Here is a 26060-nt window from a genome sequence, read left to right on the forward strand (position 1 = left end):
AAAAGAAGGGATTCAGAAAATCTGAAGGCAGAGGAGGAAAGTCTGACAGAGGAGATTACTCAAATGTCAAATGCTACAATTGTGGTGAAAGAGGCCACATATCTCCTGACTAGAAGAAAGGAAAGAGTGACAAAGGCAAGGCACTTGTCACAAAGAAGAAAATCTGGACAGACACTTCAGATTTTGAAGATGAGGTGAACTATGCCTTCATGGAAAATGCTGATGGCAGCCCTGAAACTGCTGAGTTAAAGGTATCTCAAACAACTTATGCCTTTCATACTAATGATATTACTGAGTTGAGATTATATCTTAAAACCATGTTTATTAGCTACAGAGATCAAACTTTAACATGTGAAAGATTAACTTCTGAAAATCTTGCTTTTAAGAAAAGGAATGATTATTTAAAAAAGGAGTTAGTTATCTTCCATCAAACTCAGAAAGAGAGAGATGATGCTTTTTATGTTAGAGATGAATTGCTGAATTTGAATAAATCTCTAAAAACTGAGTTAGAAAAAGAAAAAGAGATTATCAGGACTTGGACTAACTCTGGAAGAAGAACTCAGAATTTATTAAGTAGTGGAAACTGGAAAGAGGGCTTAGGTTATGGAGATGACAAAAGTGAAAAGGGAACTGAACAAATTGAGCCAATTGTTGTTAAATAAACTCTTAAGCCAAAGGTAAATCCTGTTAAGTTTGTAGCTAAAAATGTAAAGTCTGATTCTGAAAAGATGAAAGAGTCTGTGATAGAAGTTAAGGAGAATTCAACTTCTGACAAATTAGAACAGGATAAACCAGCTGAAGTCAACATAGGCTTAATGACAAAGAAGCAACTTAAGCATAAGCTGAAAGAAATAAGGAATGTCAACAAGGTTAAGGCGGCTAGGAAAAATAGGAATGGAAAGGAAGGTGTGAATAAAAGCAATAATTATATGCCTGTTCCTAATGCTCCTAGAAAGAAATGTTATAACTGTGGAAACTCTAACCATCTTTCTTCTTTTTGCAGGAAGAATAAGAATATAAACTCTTTATCTCCTAAGTCAGGAGTTAAGAGTCAGTCTGTTAGGTTTAAGTCACAAAATCCTTGTTTTCATTGTGGTAGTTTATGGCATTCCATTTATACTTGTAAGGAATATCATAGTTTATACTATGATTATTATCAAAAAACCTTCTTTAAAGAAAGTTAACATTGTTCCTTCTAGTGTAAGTTCTGATTCAAAGTCTGATAGTGTAAATTCTGATAAGAAAAATGTTAACATAAACTCTGATGCTAAATCCGCTGTAAATGTTAACAAACTTAATAAGGCCAAAGGATCCAAGAAAGTCTGGGTCCTTAAAACTAATCATTAGTGGTCTTTGTGATTGCAGGGTAACAGGAAAAACATCCTAGTTCTGGATAGTGGATGTTCAGGATATATGACTGGAAATAAAGCCATGCTCTCAGACTTTATGGAGAAAGCTGGCCCAGAAGTTTCTTATGGAGATGGCAACATGGGAAAAACTCTGGGATATGGCAATATTAATCTTGGGAATGTCATCATTGAAACAGTAGCTCTGGTCTCAGGACTTAAACACAATCTGTTGAGTATAACTCAAATCTGTGACAGAGGTTATCATGTAGATTTCTTTGAAGAACACTGTGAAGTTGTAAGCAATTCTACAAGCAAAGTAGTTCTGAAAGGTTACAAGCATGGTAACATTTATGAAGCCAGATTTTCAACAAGTACTGATGGTTCTGCAATCTGTCTATTGAGTATAGCATCAATTGAAGAAAGCTGGAATTGGCACACAAGACTCTCTCATTTAAACTTCAACAACATAAATGAGCTTGTAAAGAAAGATCTTGTGAGAGGACTGTCAAAATCAGTATTTGCTCCTGGTGGCCTTTGTGATTCATGTCAAAAGGTAAAATAAAGAAAATCTTCTTTCAAGAGAAAAACTGAGTCATCAATTCTTGAGCCTTATCACTTACTGCGTGTTGATCTATTTGGTTCAGTCAATGTCATGTCTATTACAAAGAAGAAATATGTTATGGTTATAGTGGATGAGTTCACAAGGTACACTTGGGTATACTTCTTGCACAAGAAGAATGAAACTGCATTTACTCTAACTGATCATGTCAGACAGTTGGAAAAGTTGGTCAAAGATTCTGTTAAAATAATAAGGTGTGATAATGGCACTGAGTTCAAGAATTCGATTATAGAAGAGTTCTGCAAAGAGCATGGAATCAAACAAGAATTTTCTGCACCTGGAACTCCTCAGCAAAATGGAGTTGTAGAAAGAAAGAACATGACTCTCATTGAAGTTGCACGAACTATGCTTGATAAAGCAAAGCTGCCAACCTATTTTTGGGTTGAAGCTGTGCAGACTGCTTGTTTTACACAGAATGCTACACCCATAAACAAGCATGGAAAAACACTATATGAGATGGTGAAGAAAAAGAATCCAAATCTGAAATACTTTCATGTATTTGGTTGCAAGTGTTTTGTTCTTAAGACTCATCCTGAGTAGCTGTCAAAATTCGATCTAAAAGCTAATAAAGGAATTTTTGTTGGATATCCACTTTCCAGAAAAGCCTTCAGAGTCTATAATTTAAGAACAAGGGTTATCATGGAATCTATCAATGTCTCTTTTGATGATAAGAAGATTACTGGACTTGAAGATTTCAATGATCATGATCAGCTGAGATTTGAGCATGAAGACTTAAATTCTGATTCTATTAATTCTGATGACTTAAACTCTGAACCTGTAAGTACTGATTTCATTGAATCTGTGGTAACAATTCCAAAGGAAAATGCACCTGTCCAGGGGGAGCAAACTGAAGATCCTACTACATCTCAAGACTCTAAAGAAGCATCAGAACCTGTCATTGGCTCTTCAAGTGCTGATTCATCTAGTTCTGATGAGCTAAATTCTGATAATTCTGGAAGCTCTGATTCTTCAACTCCTTAAAAATCAAACTCAACTTCTGAAGTCTCAGAGAGCATAACTACAGGGGGAGCATCAGAAAATGCTGATGGAGATAGCATGGATCATGAGGGAGGATCCAGTTCTAGAGATCAACTTCCATCTGCAAGGAAGTGGACTAAATCACACACACCTAATTTAATCATTGGAGATCCTGAAGCAGGTGTCAGAACTAGAACTGCAACTTCAAATGAATGTCTCTATCATTCTTTTCTATCTCAGACTGAACCAAAGAAAGTGGAAGAAGCTCTTCAAGATGCTGATTGGGTGCAAGCAATGCAGGAAGAGTTAAATGAATTTGAAAGAAATAAAGTCTGGAACCTAGTGCCAAGTCTAAAGAATAGATCTGTTGTGGGCACAAAATGGGTGTTCAGAAATAAAACTGATAGTGATGGCATAATTACAAGGAATAAAGCAAGGTTGGTGTTATGGATAAAAAACCAAGGTTATTACTTGCTGTATTTAATACTAAGATTCGGGAGCTCAAGGCCTTTAATGGCTGCTCTCGTGTTTCGTGACTCAATCTGCCTTTACGAGATGCCTACGTATCTCTGTGAATTAGAGAATCAAGCCAAAAAACGTAGTTCTGATTGGTGGGAGTGAGACCCCTTATATAGATGTTGGGAGTCCTTGAATTGGACTTGGTATAGGAGACTTGGTGGGCAAGTCTCATAATTAGAATGGACTTTGGAGTCCTAGGTAGTAGGAAACTGATTCCTTATCTTTTTAGGTCCCCTTGAGGCTAATCTCCAAGGATTTATATCCTTATCGGGACTTTTTTCAACATCTGATTTGTCCCTTATTAATTAATTACGAAATTAATTAATAATCAGGGCTTTTGGGCCTTTTTTATTCCATCAGGCCTGATTTGGTCCATCAGGCTTAACCTTTCTGGTCTGAGTATCATATATCTTTTTATTGGGCCTAGCAGCCCACAGTTTGTACAATTAATGCAGTATTTAATTATACAATCATAATTTATTTATCCCTATCATTTGCCCCCCAACTTTTGGGAAACATTGATTAGGTTTCGCAGAAGTTAAGTCTATTTGTTCCCTTACAGGGTTTCGTTTTTCCGTAAAGTGTGGAGCGACCTACACATTTACAACGAATTTTTCCTTTTATTCAGGAATTATCTTAATTTCCAGGAATTTTTCCCTTATTTTCGGGATTTTTCCTTATTTTCTGGAATTTTCCCTAATTTTCTGGGATTTTTCCTTATTTTCTGGAATTTTCCCTAATTTTCTGGGATTTTTCCTTATTTTCTGGAATTTTCTGGGATTTTTCCTTATTTTCTGGAATTTTCCCTAATTTTCTGGGATTTTTCCTTATTTTCTGGAATTTTCCCTAATTTTCTGGGATTTTTCAAATTTCCAGCCCTTTTTTCGACCAGGATCCTAGTCGAAATTTCGACCAGGATCCTAGTCGAAAATTGGGGCCAGCCTTGTCATCCTGGTCGAAGGAATTCGACTAGGATCCACGACCTGGAATTCGACCAGGATCCTAGTCGAATTTTCGACCTGGATCTAGGACCTGGAATTCGACCAGGATCCTAGTCGAAAATTCGACCTGGATCGAGGTCGAAAATTCCACCCCCTTCTTTTTTTTCTTTTTTTTTTTAGCTTCTTGTCATGCCTATCGACTAGGATTTCGACTAGGATTCTAGTCGATATTTCGACCTGAATCCTGTTCAAAAATTCCTTGATTTTCTTGTTTCCTGGTCGAAGGATTTCGACTAGGATCCACGACCTGGAATTCGACCAGGATCCTAGTCGAACTTCGACTTGGGTTTTTAATCCCCATTTTTTGAAAGATGCTTGGTTTATTCGACCTCATTCCTGGTCGAAGCTTCGACCTCAATTCAGTCCCGTTATTCCAGCTATTTTCGGGTGTCTGCTCGAAAGATTTCGGGCAGGATTCACGACCTGGAATTCGACCTGGATTCTGGTCTTTTTTACCCGTTATTTTTGGGTGTCTGCTCCAAAGATTTCGGGCAGGATTCACGACCTGGAATTCGACCTGGATTCTGGTCTTTTTTACCCGTTATTTTCGGGTGTCTGCTCGAAAGATTTCGGGCAGGATTCACGACCTGAATTTCGACCTGGTTCCTGGTCTTTCACTAGCCTTTTTTATTTAGCTTTAATTTAGGGTATTGTATTTTCCAAATCCTAATTGGATTTGGGCCTGGCCTTTTTGTTGGGCCCTATAAAATTTTACTGAGCTTCTATTATTGGGCTTTTCAAATCTCATTGGGCCTCTTTTATTGGGCCTTTTCAAATCTCATTGGGCCTACTTTATTGGGCTTTATCAAATATTGTTGGGCCTCTTTATTGGGCTTTGTCAAATATTACTGGGCCTTCTCATTGGGCTTTGTCAAATATTACTGGGCCTTCTCATTGGGCTTTATCAAATATTGCTGGGCTTAACACACCCTGTTTAGAATGCCCTAGAATTCCTAGGTATATTCTGGAATGTTCTTTTTTTCTGGGCCTCTTCTTATGGGCCTTTGTTCTTGATGGGCTTTTCGTCCCTTCAACTTCTTTTTCCTCCTATATAAAGGAATGAGGAAAGGCTATTACTCCTCACTTTCTCATTTCTTAGTTTTCTTCTTTATCCTCCTGCTAAGATTCTCAGAGCAATAACAGCAAGTCGGAGCTCAAAGCCTTTTTCAGGAGTGCTTCTTTAGGTAAGATTCTTCGCTTTGCTTTTCGTTTCTATTTTTCCATTGTGTGCCATTTTAAGATAGCCTATTTACGTGCCTCATACTTTTTTCAGATGGCTGACAAAAGAATGACTCGTTTGGCCAAGATGAACGTGGCTAGAAAGTCCAATGATTTTCCTATTCGATCGAGGTATACTTCCTTAATCGACATGATCAACACTCGGGGGGACGAGTATCCGTCTGATGCGCATCTGGACACGCACGATCATATCAGTGCTTTACGGGATCCCAAGGAGCTGGAAAAGTTGAGCAGCTGCTTCAAAATTAAGGAGCCTTTTAAGCTGGTTCTTGCGGGTCCGGCCGACAGGGCCTGTCAGTGGAAGAAGGATGCACTATGCGTCTATAGGGATACTTTGAGGGCAGGTATTAGACTCCCTTTTCATCCATTCATTCCTTTGCTACTGGCTGATGTGGGCATCAGCCCTTGCCAACTTCCCCCTAATTCCTGGAGGTTGATTCTGTGCTATCTGTCGCAATGCGCCAAGCACAACGTCCCCACATCTGTTGCTGTCTTCAGGAAGATTTTTCAGTTCAAAAACAGCCCTGATAAAAGTCCGGGTTGGGTTTCTATCAACCAGCGCCCCACTATCCCCCATATCGTGAATGGGAAGTCCATCCCTGATAACAACTTGGGGTGGAAGAAAGATTTTTTGTTTGTTATTTGGGAAGGTGGAGATTGGGGCTCCCTGTTTCGATCATCCTTTGGGCTGGCCGTAGACGGGAGCCCGAATGACATAACTTTGTCTGAGGAGGAGGCTAGAGGTTTCAACCTCCTTACGCAAGACAACGGCACTTCCCATTGTTGGGACCTTATCCGGGAGACCGTCCTGGTAGAACGCGGCCTTTCGCCCGTTAATAAGAAAAGTAAGTTCCCTTTCTTATCTCCTTTATTTCCTGCACTTTTATTTCATTGATTTTCAACTGACTTTGTTTGTTGCAGTGGCTGAGAAGATTGAGGAGGCTACCAAGCTGAAGGACCTGGAGACAACCAGGATGAAGAGGGCCGGAAAGATCTTTAAGGACCCTCGACTGGGTGACCGCTTCCCGGAGTTCCTTCTTCAGGCGACGGAGCCAGATGAGGAAGGCCCCAGCCAAGTTCTGCGCACCAAGCAGAGGCCAGGTGCCTATTTTCAACCTGCTTGGGGGATCCGGGGCAAGGACTCAATTGTGGGCAGCACGGCCCTGTCCAAGGAATGGTCTAAGCATTCCATTTCCCCGGTGGATTATCAAGATTTTGTCCTTCAACAGGACTTGGAGGGGAATGAGCTGTTTGGAGCCCAAGCTCTGGCGACGGTACGTACTTTACTTATGCTTTTACAATTCTCTTTTCTTTCTTTTCTAAACCTTTGCTGTTTTCTCTTGCAAGCTAACGCCCATTTTCAAGGGGCAATTCACCAAGCCAAGGCTTGGAAGGTTGGCCTGGAAGATGCCAACAAGAAGTTGGAGGAGGCCAATCAAAAAATTGAGGCCCTTGAAGCTCAATTGGCCTCTTCCACCTCTGACCTGGAGACGGCCCGGGCCGAAAATGTCATCTTGAAGGCGCAGAAGGAGAAAGCCTTTGATGGCTGGATGGACACTCAAGAATTCAAAGACTTGATGGTGGAGCATGACGCCCTTCTTCATCCTGTTAGCTATAAGGAAGGCTGGGACGCTGCTGTGGAGGCCATCCAGGATGAGTTTCCCGAGGTCCTTGAGCAGTCGCCCTTTCCTTGCCCAGTGCGGGTTCCAGAGCTTGGAGGTGTTACTGAAAAGCTTGCTGGCATGATCAAAGATGGAGAGGAGGAAGATTCCTCCGAGGAGGAATTCGAGCCTGTCGCTAAGAAGGACAGGGTGGAAGAATCTCCCAAAGCAGCGCCTCAACAGCCATCATCTCCTGCTGAGGGAACTTCTACAGGGACTTCGGAGGGGACGACCGAGACGTCCGAAGAAACGACTGAAACTTCCGAAGAGACTTCGGATAGTGGTTCTGAAGAATCTCAGCCTTCCAAGGCCTAGCTTTTTGTATATCTTCTTTTTGAACTTTATTTATATCAGAACTTGTTACCCTTCGGGGTTATGTTTTATACGTTGCTTTTCTTGCCTTTTTCTGTTTTATCTTTACAATCTTAATATGCATTTGAACCTTAAACATCCTTGGATTGAAATAATTTCAAGCTCTTTAATATGAAGTCTGGTTTTTCAAAACCTTACACAGCATGGGTTCGACCCTAATCAATAATAACTAAACATTGTAAATTCTACTAAAATTCTACGCAAGCAAAGCTTCCAGGTGCTTTTAAACCTATTTGTCACAATGACAAGTGAGAATCGTACTTAGCCTATCTTACACATAGTAAACCTTCAGGTTTTGTGCATGCCAGGTCCTCGGGACTTCAAAACCATCCATAGTTTCCAGCTTGTAGGTTCCTCTACCCTGAACGCTCTTGACTCTGTACGGCCCTTCCCAATTTGGGGCGAGCTTTCCTTTCTGTCCAACACCAGAAGCCTCTATTTTTCTCAAAACTAGATCACCTTGTTTAAAAAACCTCTCTTTAACCCTTAAGTTGTAATAGAATGAAGCTTTTTTCTGATATTCTACTATCTTTGCATGTGCTTTATCTCGCACTTCATCGATTAAATCCAGGGCTAACTTCTGCCCTTCTTCATTTTCTTTTTCATCAAAAGCCTGAATCCTTGGAGAGGAATGTGATATCTCCACGGGAACTACTGCTTCTGCCCCATATGCCAACATGAAAGGAGTTGCATCTGTCGTGACTCTACAGGTAGTCCTATAGGCCCATAATATGGGAAGTATCTCATCCACCCAATTATTTCTTGACTTTTCGATCCTCTTCTTTAGTCCATCCAGGATTATCCGATTTGCTACCTCCGCTTGCCCATTGGCTTGCGGGTGAGCCACAGAGGTGAACCGTAACTCAATTTCATTACTTCGCAATACTTCTTGAATTCCTCGTTGTTGAATTGTGTTCCATTGTCAGTGACGAGGATACGGGGAATTCCATATCGGCACATAATGTTTTCCCACAGGAATTGTGCAACCTGCTTAGTTGTGATTTTGGCCAAAGGTTTGGCTTCGATCCACTTGGTGAAATAATCAATGGCTACAATCAGAAACTTCCTTTGTGTTGTGGCCATAGGAAAAGGCCCTAGAATATCCATCCCCCACATAGCAAAGGGAATAGGTGAGTTGATAGAGGTCAGCATCTCGGGGGGTTGTCTGGCGACTGGTGCATGCTTCTGACAGCGATCACACTTCTTTACATATTCTTTGGCATCAGCCATCATTTCTGGCCAATAAAAGCCTAAACAGGTTATCTTATGAGCCAAGGCCCTGCCCCCCAAGTGTTGCCCACAAATACCTCCATGCACTTCCTCAAGAGCTAAGCGTGCCTCATCGGGCCTGAGACACCTCAAGTAAGGAACCACGAAAGATCTTTTATATAGAATCCCATCTATCAAAGAGTACCTTAGTGCTCGAACAGTTAACTTCCGTGCCTCAATTGCATCACTTGGCAACCAACCGGTCTGAATGTGAGCCTTGATGGGATCAATCCATGACGTCCCCAAGCCTACGGGAGCCACAAGCTTAACATCTATGCTTCGTGTCTTCAAAACACGGAAGTACACACTTCCTGAACTTTCTTCAATCTCAGATGAAGCAAACTTTGATAGCGCATCTGCTTTAGCATTTTCTTCCCTTGGAATGTGTTCAATATGGCATTCATTAAATTGGGTCATCACAGCCCTTACTAGGCGAACATACTTAGCCATCGTATCATCCCTTGCCTCAAATTCTCCCTTTACCTGGGATATGATCAGCTTCGAGTCTCCACGAACCTTTAAGTTTTTGACTCTAAGTGTCCCAGCTAGACCAAGGCCAGCAATCAGGGCTTCATACTCTGCCTCATTGTTTGTTGTTGGGAAGTCTAGCTTCATGGCATACTCAATTAAGAATCCATCAGGGCTTTGTAAAACCAACCCTGCTCCACTGGAATTTGTTTTTGATGCTCCATCAAAATAGAGAACCCAATATTCTTTCTCCTTGTCCCCATTGTCGACTCCCTTGTCTTGAGGTATGGTATCTTCCTGCCCCCCGACTTCTTGGTTGGGTATGGTATATTCCACCAGGAAGTCAGCTAGTGCCTGGGCTTTTATGGCCGTACGTGGCTTATACTTGAGATCGAACTCTCCCAACTCTATTGCCCACTTAATCAGTCTCCCACTTGCCTTGGGACTGTGAATGATATTTCTCAGTGGCTGATTTGTTAGCACTTCAATTTGGTGAGCTTGAAAATAAGGACGCAGCTTTCTTGAAGCCATTACCAAGGCTAAAGCGAATTTCTCAATGGCTGAATAATTCAACTCAGCATCATGCAAAATTTTGCTGACATAGTATACGGGTTTCTGGACTTTCAGTTCCTCCTTAACCAACACGGCGCTCAAGGCGCTCTCTGAAACTTCATTCAGAACTGGCTTGGCCAACAACGGGGCCTGGCCCATATACTTCTTTAACTCTTCAAATGCCTTCTGATTTTCCTCACTCCATACAAAGTCTTTGATGTTCTTCAGTGACTTGAAAAATGACAAGCACTTGTCTCCTGACTTGGAGATGAATCGTCCTAACGCAGCAACCCTTCCTGTGAGGTTCTGAACATCCTTGACAGTTTTGGGGGGTTCCATGTCCAGGATTGCCTTTATTTTATCGGGATTTGCCTCAATTCCCCTCTTCGAGACCATCAATCCCAAGAATTTTCCAGATCCTACTCCGAAAGCACACTTCGTCGGATTCAACATCATCTTGTGGTACCTCAGGACCTCAAAAGCTTCCCTTAAATGGGCTATATGATCAGTCTTTACTAGACTCTTGACTAACATGTCATCAACATAGACTTCCATAGTCTTACCAATAAGATCCTTAAAAATTCTATTCACCAACCTTTCATAGGTGGCTCCTGCATTCTTGAGACCAAACGCCATAACAAGATAACAATAAACACCAAAGTCAGTGATAAATGATACCTTTGGAATGTCATCCTTATGCATTTTGATCTGGTTGTATCCGCTAAACCCATCCATGAAACTCAGCATCTCATGTCCAGCGGTGGCATCAATCAAAGTATCAATTCTAGGCAGCGGAAAACAGTCTTTGGGGCATGCATCATTCAGATCAGTGAAGTCTATACACATCCTCCACTTTCCATTAGCCTTCTTCACCATTACAGGGTTTGCTAACCACTCCGGAAATTGAATCTCCTCAATGAATCCAGCCTCTAAGAGCTTTTCCACTTCCTGCTTTATAGCCTCTTGTCTTTCCGGGGCAAAATTTCTTTTCTTTTGTTTCACTGTCTTCCGGCTTGGATCTACGTTTAGCTTGTGAGTAATTAACTCCGGGTCTATGCCTGGCATATCAGCTGCTGACCATGCAAACACATCACTATTTTCTTGCAAAAATTTCACTAACTTCCCTTTAAGGGGCTCCTCTAATGTGGCTCCAATGAAAGTCGTCCTCTCAGGATTCTCGGGGTATAAAGGAACCGAGACCAATTCTTCTGCTGGCCTTCCTCTATTCTCATCATTTTCTCGAACATCCATATCTTCAATAGGAAGAACCTGCCCCCCGACTCCATCTGCCCTCAAAGAGGCCACATAACAGCTTCTAGCCATTTTTTGATCTCCTCTCTCTTCTCCAATCCCGTTTCGGGTGGGAAACTTCATGACTGAATGGTAGGAAGAGGGGACTGCCTTGAAGGCATGTATCCCTGTTCTCCCCATGATAGCATTATAAGTTGAACTAGCCTTTACCACCACGAAATCCAGCATCTGCGTTGCTTGCCTTGGCTCCGTACCTATGGTGGTTGGCAATTTGATTATCCCTTCCACAGGACATTCTACTCCAGCAAATCCATATATCGGCATGTCGGTTGGTGTCAACTGGGAGTCGTTATATCCCATCCTTAGAAAGGTGTCGTGGAGCAAGATATCCACAGAAGCACCATTATCCACAAGGACCCTCTTAACCGGGCTATTTCCTATTATTGGTGTTATGACCAGCGGGTCGTCATGGGGAAACTTCACACCCTCTAGGTCGGAATCATCAAAAGCCAATGTTACTTCTGTCCTGGCCCTCTTCGGGGCTTCTCCAACAATATGCATAACCTCTCTAGTATATGCCTTTCTGGAATTTTTGGACAATCCAGCAGCAGTTGGACCTCCAAAGATCGTGTTTATCACAGGCCCTCGAGGTCTCGGCCCTCCATAAATGGTGTTTATAACTGGTCCTCTAGGCTGGGGGTTTCGCCCTTGATCGTCTTGGTCCCTCCTACGATCTTCAAAGTTCTTCCTTCCATTATTATTTTTGTCCCCTGCATCTCCAGTATACTTGTTCAATCTTCCTTTTCGAATCAAAAACTCAATTTCATCTTTCAATTGCCTACACTCATTGGTGTCATGGCCAACATCTTTGTGAAACCTGCAATACTTGCCCTTATCTAGCTTGGCGGGATCAGCCTTCAAGGGCTTAGGCCAGCGAATATCTCTGTCTTTCTCAATCTCCATCAAAATCTGACTTCTGGGAGCATTCAGCTTAGCGTATTCAGTGAACTTTTGCCCAGGTCCTCCCTTCTTGGGGGTTGAATCAGGGTTTTGTTCGGTTCTAGGATATTTGTCCTTAGCAATATACTCCAAATCAGTTTTTCGTTTCTTGCCTCCAGTGGGCTCATTACTTACTACGGTCTTCCTCATACTTTCTTCAACCTTGATATACTTCCCTGCCCTCTCTTGGAGCTGCAACATGCTCTCAGGGGGTCGTTTGGCCAAAGACATCTTGAAAAACTCATCCCTAGTTCCTTGTTGCAGTGCTATCATGGCTACCTTATCATCAAGGTCTGGGACTTTTAAAGCCTCCTTTGTAAAACGATTCAGGTAATCTCTTAAGGATTCCTTAGCTCCCTGTACAAGACTCATAAGAGATGCTGAACTTTTCTCATGGACTCTTCCACTGATGAATTGCTTAATAAAAGCCTGACTTAATTTTCTGAATGATCCAATAGAATTTGGGGGTAGGCGACTGTACCATCTTTGAGCCATACCCGACAGGGTTTGAGGGAAGGCTCGACATTTTATAGCATCATTCACGGGTTGCAGCAGCAGTGCATTAGAGAATGTCCTAACATGATTAGCGGGGTCTCCCGTGCCATCATAGGCTTTGATAGTGGGCATCTTGAATTTCCTTGAGATATGGGCATTCATTATCTCTTCTGTGAAGGGTGGAGTTGGATCATCAGGATCTCCAAGGGGAAGGAGATTGCTTGGATCAGTTCTTGGGACAGCAGCCCTTCTTCTTACCGGACCATCCAGGTCTATGATAGGAGGAGGATTTCTCCCCCTAGGAGGTATGTGGGGTCTGGTGGCTTGGTGAGCCTCCAAATCACGCCTCAGCCTTTGGATTTCAGCCTCATGAGCCCTGATCTTTTCCTGCACTTCTTGGGGATTCGCCCCTGGGGTGCTTTGGGGGCGTTGCCTTCCATCGGCCATTGGCTCTTTTCCAGGACGCCTCCTTCTCGGGGCCACTTCATCATCCGAAGATTCGGAGTCTCTCTCAGTGTATGGACCAGAAAATTCCCGATCCTCAGGGATAGGATCCAAACCTCGTATATAGGGGGGCGACCGACCTCGTGCTTCGCTTCGCCCAGCATATCCGCTTCCTCCAACCTCAGGGTGAAGGGGCATCCCATAAGGGGGGTTAGTAGTAACAATAGTTGAATATTCATACCCGACGGGTCGAGAATTCACAGGTATATGTATTTGTTGAACTTGAGGATTCGTACCTTGAATAGTCGGGGGAGTTGTCCCTTGTGGCTGAGGATGAGTTGCCCCTGTCTGGGCTTCCCCCTGAGTAGATGCATAAGTTAAATGGGGAGGAACCTCCACGGTTGATGAAATCACCTGGGTTGCCTCTAATGGTGTTTCTTCCTCTAGAGCTCCAATTGTTCTCCGTGTTCTCGCCATGGTTGTTGTTGTGTTTCCCACAGACGGCGCCAAATGTTATGGATAAAAAACCAAGGTTATTACTTGCTGTATTTAATACTAAGATTCGGGAGCTCAAGGCCTTTAATGGCTGCTCTCGTGTTTTGTGACTCAATCTGCCTTTACGAGATGCCTACGTATCTCTGTGAATTAGAGAATCAAGCCAAAAAACGTAGTTCTGATTGGTGGGGGTGAGACCCCTTATATAGATGTTGGGAGTCCTTGAATTGGACTTGGTATAGGAGACTTGGTGGGCAAGTCTCATAATTAGAATGGACTTTGGAGTCCTAGGTAGTAGGAAACTGATTCCTTATCTTTTTAGGTCCCCTTGAGGCTAATCTCCAAGGATTTATATCCTTATCGGGACTTTTTTCAACATCTGATTTGTCCCTTATTAATTAATTACGAAATTAATTAATAATCAGGGCTTTTGGGCCTTTTTTATTCCATCAGGCCTAATTTGGTCCATCAGGCTTAACCTTTCTGGTCTGAGTATCATATATCTTTTTATTGGGCCTAGCAGCCCACAGTTTGTATAATTAATGCAGTATTTAATTATACAATCATAATTTATTTATCCCTATCAGTTGGTTGCTAAAGGCTACTCTCAACAGGAGGGTATTGATTATGATGAAATATTTGCACCAGTTGCTAGATTAGAAGCCATAAGGATCTTTTTGGCTTATGCTGCTCACAAAAAGTTTAAAGTCTTTCAAATGGATGTGAAAAGTGCTTTTCTTAATGGAGAATTGGAAGAAGAGGTATATGTTGAACAACCTCCAGGCTTTGTAGATCCTAAATTTCCCAATCATGTCTACAGGCTTGACAAATCACTTTATGGCCTTAAGCAAGCTCCAAGAGCATGGTATGAGACTTTAGCTCAATTCCTTCTGGAAAGTGGATTTCACAGAAGCATAATTGACAAGACATTATTCTACCTCAACCATGGAAAGGACTTACTTTTGGTACAGATATATGTTGATGATATCATATTTGGTTCTACAAATGCCAAACTCTGTGAGAAGTTTGCAAAGCTAATGCAGTGAAGATATCAAATGAGTATGATGGGAGAACTCAGCTATTTTCTGGGCCTTCAAGTCAAGCAAAATGAAGAAGGCACTTTTATCTGTCAATCCAAGTACATCAGAAATTTACTGAAGAAATTCAGAATGCAAGATTGTTCAACTGCATCCACTCCCATGGCCACTGCAACCAAGTTAGATAAGGATACTGGTAAATTAGAAGATATTACTAACTACAGAGGTATGATTGGCTCTTTACTTTATTTAACTGCAAGTAGAACTGATATCATGTATGCTACCTGTCTTTGTGCAAGATTTCAGGCTGATCCAAGAGAACCTCACTTAATAGCTGTGAAAAGAATTTTCAAGTACCTTAAGGGTACAGCTGATCTGGGATTGTGGTATCCTAGGGAATCAGATTTTAAGCTAATTAATTACTCAAATACAGATTTTGCAGGATGCAAAATAGACAGGAAAAGCACTAGTGGAAGCTGCCAATTTCTTTGAGGCAGATTGGTTTCTTGGTTTAGCAAGAAACAGAAGTCAATTTCCACATCAACTGCAGAAGCAGAATATATTGCTCCAGGAAGCTGTTATGCACAGATTCTCTGGATGAAGAATTAGTTACTGGATTATGGGTTAGAATTTTCTAAAATCCCTATTTAATGTGATAATCAAAGTACTATTGCTATAACAGGTAATCCAGTTCAGCACTCAATGACAAAGCACATCAGCATTAGGTACCATTTCATAAGGGAACATGTGGATGAAGGTACAATGGAATTACATTTTGTTCCAACAGATCAACAGCTAGCAGATATCTTCACAAAACCACTATGTGAAGCTACTTTTATAAGATTGGTAAATGAACTCTGACAACAACATAAATTCTGATAAGCAGTCGTGACTTACTTACACTGAGAAGCCACTGTAAAAAGGAATTTCAAAAGATGCATAAAATGAGCACAAACAGTTGAGGTGGACTCATGCATAAATTTGTTCTATAGTAGACTTCATGATTGATGACAGATTTTAAGCACTTTTCTGAGTTATGCCTTATTTCTAACATGTACTGAAGTTTATCAGACTTTAACCTTTATCTGATTATTTTGCTAACTGCACACACTTTCACTCCATATGAATGATGAAAATTACTGTGGTGATTAAGTTATTTTTGACAAACAGTTAAGTGTCATTTGCATAAATTTTGAGGACAAGTTCTGATGGAAATTCTGATGACTAAACTCTGAAGAAAACAAGCCGGTCTTTGTATGAAGAATTACAGAAACAAACATTCACTTTTTGAGTACAGAAGCCAAATTCTGATGACTGGTAAAATCTGATATAAGTTAAGTTCTGATATTAAATCTTGATGGAATCTTTGATGCTTATGTGGCATTATTCTTTACTTGACTTATTTGTGGTAAAATCTGAAACAGTCATATTTAAATTAGAATATATTTGGGTAAAATAAAAATAGTCATAATCATTATGGGTTAGTGGTTAACGTGTTGGTCCTGAAAAACTGCATGTGCACGGTAATTATTGCTTATTTTACGTGCCTATTAACTACTGTTCTAACCGTTTACTGACTGTTCATATGTTGCCAGGTGTAAAGTGTATCCATGCTTCAAAAATATAACTGTTGAGTGGAGAGAGTATATATATGGGAGTTAAAAGATTTTCTAATCTTTTATTTACTTTTCTATTTTTCATCTCTCTTATTCTCTCTCTCTCTAATATTCTCTGAAGCGTTTTCTTACAGGACTTTTATCAAAAACTTTGCAAACACTCTCTTTCTCACTTAATTTCTTACAGAGATGGCACCAAAAGACATGATTTTCAATGGAGCTAAGTTTGTTCCCAATAACTACTCGTCTATTCTTAGCAAGGCTGAAGCTCCATCGGTACTTCACTTTATTCAGGACTTTCTTGCTAATTCTGATATTGGGTATGCTCTGACCCAACCTGACGCAGTCTTTGGAATCCAAGTGCTAGAGTTTTGGAGAAGTGGAGTATATGATGATGGTGGTGCTCAAGGGTCCCCAAGTATTATCTTTTCAACAGGGGAGGATGAGCATGTCATGATATTAGCCACGGTTCGACAAGTACTACAGCTACCTGAGAACTGTGTTTATTCAACTGTTGAGGAGCCAGTTCTTCAGAATATGATGGCCAGTCTGGGATATGAAAAGACATTGGCAAAGCTGGGTCAATTGAAGAGATCCAACATAAGGAGGGAATGAAGTTTCTTCTTTGACTGCATTACAAAGACCTTCACCAATAAAAGCTCTAATTTTGATGCAATCCACATACTCAGTCAACAAATCAGGTATGCTCTCATTAATCAAACTGATTTTGTTTATGCAAGTGTTGTTTTAGGTTTTATTGGGGATAGGATGAAAGAAGATAGGAATACTGTCTTTTTTGCTAGATTGTGTCAGCTTATTTATAATTTTTGTTGTGATGATAAACCCCAATCTGCTAGTGAATTAATTCCATCTTTTAGACTAGCAAAAAGAGCTTTTAATGAATTATTATCTACTGATAATAAGAAGGTTGTGTTAAGACCCCTCCGAGTTCCTTTATCTGTCAAACAGGCCTTAATAACCTATGATCCAGTTACTTATACTGCATTATATCCTGATGTTCAACCATCTGAACCACAACCATCAGCACCTACCACCTCCACACAAACACCTCAAACTTCTGCACCACAACCAAAATCTACCATCAGACCTTCATCTTCCAAATCTTCTAAGAAGACAAAGTCTATTCCTCAACCTCCACAAAAGAGAAGGAAGAAGATCCTCAGAGATGAATCTGGTAGTGAGGAGGAAACAATTGAAGCACAGGTTCCTGCATCAGAACCTGTGATAAATGAAGCTGAGAATGTTACTTCTCAGAAAGAAACAACAGCTCAAAGTTTTGATACTCTGAAAAGGAAATCTGTAAATTCTTATGCTACAACAGTAACTCCTTCTTTGGCAAGGAGATTGAAGAAAATGAAGGCTAGGTTGTATTTGGCTAAATCTTCATCAGAAGATAATGAAGAAGAAGAGGAAGGGGATCAGGGATCTCTGATCTCAGAAGAACCAATCATTATTGAAGCTCTGATTTCTTCAGCTCAAGCCACAGATACTGCTACTGATACAATGGTTACATGTTAGTCCCTTAACAATATAGCAAGAATTATAGAAGGGGGGTTGAATGGAATTCTTGAACCTTTTTCTTAAAATAAAATTATTTGAACTCGAATATAAATATAAGTGTGTTGATTAGCACAATGCGGAATAAAAACTTAAGTGAATCAAAACACAAGTAATTAAAAACAAGAGTCTTTAAAAACTTTATGGTGGATTTAAACAATTCCACCAGAGATATATATTATATCGAGAGAACTCTGTGTGCAAGAATGCTCACAACTGCTTACAAATATGAACTACTGAGAATACAGAGAAATGCTAATTATTTTGCTTACAAATGTTTCTCACTTTTTGTATCTCAGATCTTAGTTTCTATTTGCTACTTCTTGGTTTATATATTACCAAGATTACAAAGTCAAAAGACAGGATCATTATAAAAACTATCGGGTCTAATGCTTTGTTACTTTATTTATTACCCAGTTAATAGGCTTCCTCATTCCATTTGCATACACTTCGACGCATGTGACCAGTTGTCACTGTCAACTGATATTTGAATTCTTTATCCGATGAGTACATGATCATCCGTCGACTTTATGATCATCCGTTGATGGCTTCATTGATCATCCGTCGACTGCTATATTAAACATCCGTTGATAGCTATTTGATCATCCGTCGATGGCTTTGTTAATCATCCGTCGGTAGCTATTTTGGCACTTGACTTCAATTCATTTATGCAGAATTACAAGACATCATCTATGTACAATTAATTAACCTATTCTGCATATCTAGTTAAAGTCAACATGTCTTATATGCTACTACAGAATGTATACAAAGGTGTATGCAGAAATGTGCTACAGACTCATTATTACAAAAGCTACTCACTCGATGGATAATAAGTTATCATCCGTCGGGACTATAATGATTTATCCGTCGGGACTATAATTCTTATCCGTCGGGACTATAATCCTTATCCGTCGAATGCTACATTATTTCACTAAGTAAAATCTACTTAGGTGTTTTGTTTATGTAATCATCAAGTACACAACATATGCACAACAATCTCCCCCAATTTATGTCTACTGGAATTGTAGCCATAAATTAAGAGATACTTGATGATAACAAAACACCCTAAATATACAGCTTTAAGGAAAAGTAGATAATACTGAAAAGTGCTTCAATTAATCAAAATGTACAAAGTTTAACTCACAGTCATTTTTAAGATGCTCCTCTAGCCTGAGCAGATTTTTCTAGTTTCTTGAAGGTCTGGATCTTCTTCCAAGCTTTCTGTGATTTTTATCAATCTGATTTTGGAGCTGCCTGTGGAATTCAAGTTCATCAGATTCTGAGAGATTTAGCTTTTCTTGCATTTCCAAGAGAGTTACATTGCTGGAGATGCTCAATTTGTCTTCTAATCTGAAGAATCTTCTCACCCCTTTGTCATCTATGAACTCCATCAGCCAGTAGGGCCTTAGATGCACTCTTCTCCCTGTGTATGGGATGATAAGAGTCTTTGGGAGGGCATCTTTAGCTCTAACTCTCCTTAGTTCTTCAATCTTCTTCAATACTAGTCTTCTTACAGTGATATTGAACCCAAAATTCTTCTTGAAGGATGAATAAACTTTAATCAGTACAGCTTGGCTCTCTTGAAGAATCCTGTGAAGTGGCCACTGAATCTCCTTTCCTCCTTTGTACTTGAACACTAACCTTTCAGGTAGGTTCCTGTATGCATCAATACTTCTTACTTCATCTAGTTCATCCAGATAGAGGTTTAGATCAGAAAATTCTTTGATGTCACACAAGTACAAGTAGTCTCCCATATTGACTTTGGGCTGAGCTTTAACTACAGACTTGGATTTTAGAGGTGACAGCTTCACTCTTGACTTTTCCTTTTTGGCTTGCTAAGGATCAGTAGATTGAAGTCTGGAATTGGTATGTTCTCCCATTCTATTGGCTCATCCTTGGGCACAATAGGTTCACCATGAATATTCCTGTAGGGATCCATCACCTTTATGTCTTCAAATACCACAGAGGGCTTTGATGCTAGAGTTGTAGCTGGTGTGGATTCCTTAGGAAATTGATCTTCCAATTCCTTGTCAACAATATCCAGTTTCCTTTTAGTTCTTTTAGCCAATTGCTTCTTTCTTGGAGATTTCTCCTATTCTTCAACTTGCTTCCTTGATTCAGTTACTTCAGATGGTTGAGAGGGAATTTGTTGTGATGAATTTACAGCATGTAGCTTGGCCAAGATAGCAATCTGCTCTCTCTTTTGTTTAGCCTTTTTAGCATCTAGAGCAGCCTGCTTCTTCTCCTGCTTCAATCTAGCTTTTTCTTCTCTCTTTGCTTGAGCAAATTGAGGGTGTCCAGCCACCACACAAATTTCTTTCCCATTTCTGGAAATCTTAGCAATCCTCCTTTTTGAAACTGAATCAACTGGATCTTTATAGAAGACAATTGATCTTGACGGAAGCTTCTTCTCATCAGGCTTGGGTATCTCATATACAGTGTCCAAGGGGTTCTTCAAGGATGATTTTGAGTAGTTTGCCCTTGGTTTAAGAATCATTTCAGCCTTTGGAGACTTGATGCAGGAAGATTGTCCTCTTTCCAGATAGTTCATGCTCATCTCATTCACACTAATTTGCTTGACTTGAGAGTGATGGATGGATGACTTAACTGGCTCCTTGACAAGTTCAAACTTTTTCTGTATCTCCTCATCAATCTTCTTCCATTTGACCAAACTCAACTGTTCTTTCTCAGCAACTTTCAAGTTAGCTGCTGCTGCTTGAATCAGATCTATACCATCTGCAACTGGTGGCTTTGAGACAGTAATTGAAGGCACAATTACTTTACTGATTTGTATCTGAAGTTTCTCCCCCTCACTTGGTCCTTTCTCCCCCTTTTTATTATCATCAAGTTGAGGAGTCAAGCCTTGTGCTTTAGCCAGTTGCATTAGAAGACTGGTCTGAGACTGTTGATTTTGAAGAATAGTGGCCACAGAGTTTTCAATTACTTGAACTCTGTCTTCCAATTTGGCCAGCTTCTTTTCAGCATCTGATTCTCTTCTCAATCTTAGGAGTACATCCTGCATGGTACCATAGGGCATTATTGAATCCAGCTTCTCAGAATTATAGGTCTTCAAGTCGGCTATATCCTTTTTGAGTTCATCCACACTCAGATTCTGTCTTAATTGCTGTAGCTTCATGAGATGTAGAGAATCTAGGTGGGCTTGAAGAATAGCCTTGGTACCAGCATTTGAGGTGTTCTGAATGGCCTTTTGGATAGACATGATTTGTTTGACTAAGGATACATTGAATTGTCCTGGTGTAGACTCTTTTGTCAATGCCCATTCAGGTAGATCTGGAATGGAACTTGGGCATTCATCTCCCCCTAAGTTCATGCTTCCATCAAATGAAATAGAGTCATCATCATTAGAATTTACTCCAAATTCTTTAGATGGCTCACCAGCTGTAGAAGGCATTAAATTGACAGCAGCTTTATCCCTTTGTAGAGATTCTGAAGTATGTACTAGATTTAAAGTCTTATCTGCCTCCTTATTGCCCTAAGCAGCCAACAGTTGATAGGCTGACACAGGATGAGTAAAAGTGTCAGCATCCAAGGAAATGTTATCAATTACAGCTTTGTAATATTGCTGAAATTGTCTTTCCTTTTCTGCACCATCCACAATCATTGACTCATGAGCAATGGCTGGATCCACCCTTATATCCTCTGTACATGCTTTTCTCTCATGTTCTCTCTTTTGTTGCATCAGGGTCTCACCCTGGCTCCCCACCCTCACACCCTCACCTTCACCACTAAGGTGGGACTCCTCTCACTCCCTTTTGCCAATCCTGAAGAAATGGATTGCAGATTTTCACTAATTTTCTCTCCTTTTGCCTGGGAGCAACCCAGCCTCTCACTCAAGACACTCTGCTCTCTCAATCCTAGGAGTGACTGTACAACCACTAAATCTTCTGCACTTGAAATAATTGAAGTTTGAGGTTGTGCAGAGATACTCGACGGATGAGTGATATCCATCGAGTGAGTGGTTTTGCTATCCGACGGATAACTGTTGTTAGGCTTATCCGTCCCGATACAATCACTACTCGACGGATGAGCAATATCCGTCGAGAGAGTAGAAATGAATGAGGTGGGAAGAGAAACTATTGTTGACTCTGTGTTGATTGAAGAAATTTTAGGCACAGATGACACAACAGTTTCTGAAAAAATTGGCAAGTGAGCCAACAAATCATCTAAAAGATGATGCTCACTTGCACTGGATTTTGGCTTCCCCAACAGAGTTAAAGAAGGGGAATCAGGAATTGATATGTTTATCATATCCACATCCAGAGAATTTTTTGGTGAGTATGGTGTTTGAGGTGCTTCTATAACTAGAGATTTTGGCTGTGACTCCACATTTATTGGAGCCACATCAAACTGAACTTGATAAGGTGCAGTGACTGTGTCTTTAGCACCAGTTTGCACTATATGTGTATACTGTGCATCCCCAGAGGTTTTAGATTTCTTCTTTCTTGTATAAGTTTGGGGTGAGCTTGTGTCCCTAACCCTCTTGGCCTGTGCTCTTGGTTGAGAGCTTTGTTCAATAACTACATCCTTTTGGGAGGATGCAGCTAGAAGTGAGCTTTTATCCTTTTTAAGCACTACAGTTTGTTAGGAAACTGCAGTGTGGCTAGGCTGGGATTCACTCAACTCTCCAACCTTATTCTTGGGGTTTCTTTGATGTTCACCCCTTCCCTCACCTAACTTACCCTCCTTCACACTCCCCTCTTTGGCTTTGGTAGATTTTTCAACTAGCATATTTTGAGAGATACCAGAAGGGGTTTTCTTTGATTTGGATTTGGAAATAGTAGTAGGTTTGGTAGCTTTGGTAGGCAACTGTTTGGTCATTGGCACAGTTGCCATAGCTACTCCTGAACTCAAAGAAATTGTGGAGGTTGGAATAGTTGTAGGGATGGATGAACTTACCTCACTTACCTGAGGTGCCTGCATTACAGAAAAGTAGAACATTGGCACATCCTTGTGATGATTGGCCCTGTTCAAATCTGCAATGAGCCTTCTCTCTTGAACCCAACAATCCAGTTTGTTGTTAGGGTTCTCAAGCACAATCTCTTCACAGAGGTGGTTAGCCAATAACATAAGAAATCTAGCATAATACACATTCTTACCTCTTTTAGCTAACTCACCTAATTTAAAGCCTAACTCAAACAAGACAAGGTCACTGAAATTATAAAATTTATCTGTAACTAGCATATACAGGATGTTGAGCATGGAAATATTCACTGAATCAAAATTACTGATCTTTCCTGAGAAAACCTTTGTAACTATATCACACAAGAAACTCCACTCCTTCCTAAGACCCATTCTTCTAATATCACTCAGTTTAGAAGTAGGAAGTGCATAATGCATGGAATTAAGCATATTTATGATATCAGTGTCATTGTGTGGTGAAGTTACATTGTTATCAGGAATTTTGAAACATGCTTTTATCACATCACTATTGATACATAATTCTTTACCTTTGATGGTTAGAGTAATGGTCTTGTCAGTAGAGTTGTAGGTAGCAGTGGTCCACATCTCTTCAACAACTTCACAGAAGATTGTGGGTGATTCCATCATGGCATAATTGAGCTTACAATTCTTCACAAAGTCCATCATCTTGTGATAGTCATCCGATTGCTGAATACCCTTGTTAACTAATGCAGTGAAATTGTTCTTCTCATAAATATACCCAGTTTGAGACATAATATTTACAACAGGTGCCATTGTTTAGAGAATAAAAGCTTGAAGAGAAGGAGAGTAAGTGCTTGAGAGAGAATGAAATTAGAGCAGTTGAATTTGAGAATGATAAAAGAAAACAATTGTAATAAAATAAGCTTTTATACTATCTCAAAAATAACTGATAAAAAAATAATAAAGTAAAATAAATTAACCAATAGAAATTGCCTAAAATAGCCGTTTAAAAATAAACTGTAAAAATTCCACCCATTATCCGTCGTGTAATGCTTACAAACTCTAAGTATACTCGATGGATAATGTACATGGAATTAACGGCTGAGATTAAGATAATTCGACGGATGAGGATAAACTGTTATCCGTCGAGACATAAAATATTCCAGAAAAGTAATTGATTTTTATTAGCAAATTGTGTGTCGACGGATGACCAAACTCGATGGATAAGGGTCATCCGTCGAGATGTAAATTTTGACTTAGCCAAAATTTCATCCAGGACTGAAAAATCAATTAAATTTCTGGCTGCATATCAACTTGCAAAATAACTCAGATAGATTCAAAAGTAATTAAGCATACCTAACTCACTTACCAACCTTGAAAAGGTAGATTCATCCAGTGGCTTGGTAAAGATATCTGCAAGTTGCTTCTCACTTGGAATAAAATGAAGCTCCACAGTACCATTCATTACATGTTCCCTTATAAAATGGTACTTGATATCTATGTGCTTTGTCTTTGAATGTTGCAATGGATTTTCAGTGATGGCAATTGCACTTGTATTATCACAGAAAATTGGAATCCTCTCAACTTGCAAACCATAGTCCAACAATTGATTTCTCATCCATAAAATATGTGCACAACAACTGCCAACAACAATATATTCAGCTTCAGCTGTAGAAGTAGAAACTGAATTTTGCTGTTTACTGAACCAAGACACAAGCTTGTTTCTTAGAAATTGACAGGTTCCTGCTGTACTCTTTCTATCAATTTTACAACCTGCATAATCTGCATCTGAATAACCAGTTAGATCAAAACTAGAATCTCTAGGGTACCAAATGCCAAGGTTTGGTGTTCCCTTGAGATATCTGAAAATTCTCTTAATAGCTATTAAGTGAGATTCTCTAGGATAAGCCTGAAATCTAGCACATAAACAAGTAGCAAACATTATATCTGGCCTACTAGCTTTTAAGTACAGAAGTGAGCCAACCATGCCTCTATAACTTAAAACATCCATAGACTTTTCAGTAGTGTTTAATTCAAGCTTAGTTATTGTGGCCATGGGAGTTTTTGCAGATGTACAATCCATTAGATCAAACTTCTTTAAAAGATCAAAAATATATTTAGTTTGACTAATGAATATTCCATCACTAACTTGCTTAACTTATAAACCAAGAAAGTAAGTTAGTTCTCCCATCATACTCATTTCATACTTACTTTGCATCAATTTGGCAAACTTTTTGCAAAGTTTCTCATCTGTAGAGCCAAAAATAATATCATCTACATAAATTTGAACAAGTATACTAGAGCCATTAACATTCCTGAAAAAAAAGTTTTATCTACAGTACCTCTTGTGAAGTGATTTTCCAAAAGGAACTTTGATAAAGTGTCATACCAGGCTCTAGGTGCTTGCTTCAGTCCATAAATTGCTTTCAAAAGATAATTGACATGTTCTGGAAAATTTGGATCTTCAAAACCAGGAGGTTGACTGACATATACTTCTTCCTCCAAATCTCCATTCAGAAAGGCACTTTTGACATCCATTTGATAGACCTTGAAATTGGCATGGGCTGCATAGGCTAAGAAGATTCTGATGGCTTCAAGTCTTGCAACAGGAGAAAATGTTTCATCAAAATCTATTCCTTCTTGTTGACAATAGCCTTTAGCAACCAATCTAGCTTTGTTCCTGACAACTATGCCATTTTCATCCATCTTATTTTTGAATACCCACTTAGTGTCTATTGGATTCTTTCATTTAGGCTTGGGTACCAGCTTCCACACATTATTCCTTTCAAATTGGTTTAGCCCCTCCTGCATTCTTTGGTTCTTCCTTGGAAAGAAAGCTGCTGTATAGACATTCTTCCTGAGTTGCTCTTCTTGTTTGAACTCTAGCAGAAACATCACCAATGATGAGCTCAAAGGGATGATATTTTGTCCATTTCCTTTGTTGAGGTAGATTAGCTCTAGATGAAGAGACCTCATTGTTGTCTTGATGTGTGATTGAGTTTTGACTATTTGAAACTCCCCCTGAGTTTGTGGATCTTTGATTTGAAAAAGGAGAACTTTCTATAGGTGATCTGTCTTGACTTCTTGCTTCTTTTGATAACCCGACGGATGGTGAATTTTGAGTACCGACGGATGAAGTAGGTTGTCTCCCGACAGATAATGCAGATTGCCTTCCGACGGATGAAGCATTGTGCAACTCGACAGATGTTGAGTTTT

Source organism: Apium graveolens, chromosome 10 (genome assembly GCF_009905375.1).
Source record: "Apium graveolens cultivar Ventura chromosome 10, ASM990537v1, whole genome shotgun sequence".
NCBI lineage: Eukaryota > Viridiplantae > Streptophyta > Magnoliopsida > Apiales > Apiaceae > Apium > Apium graveolens.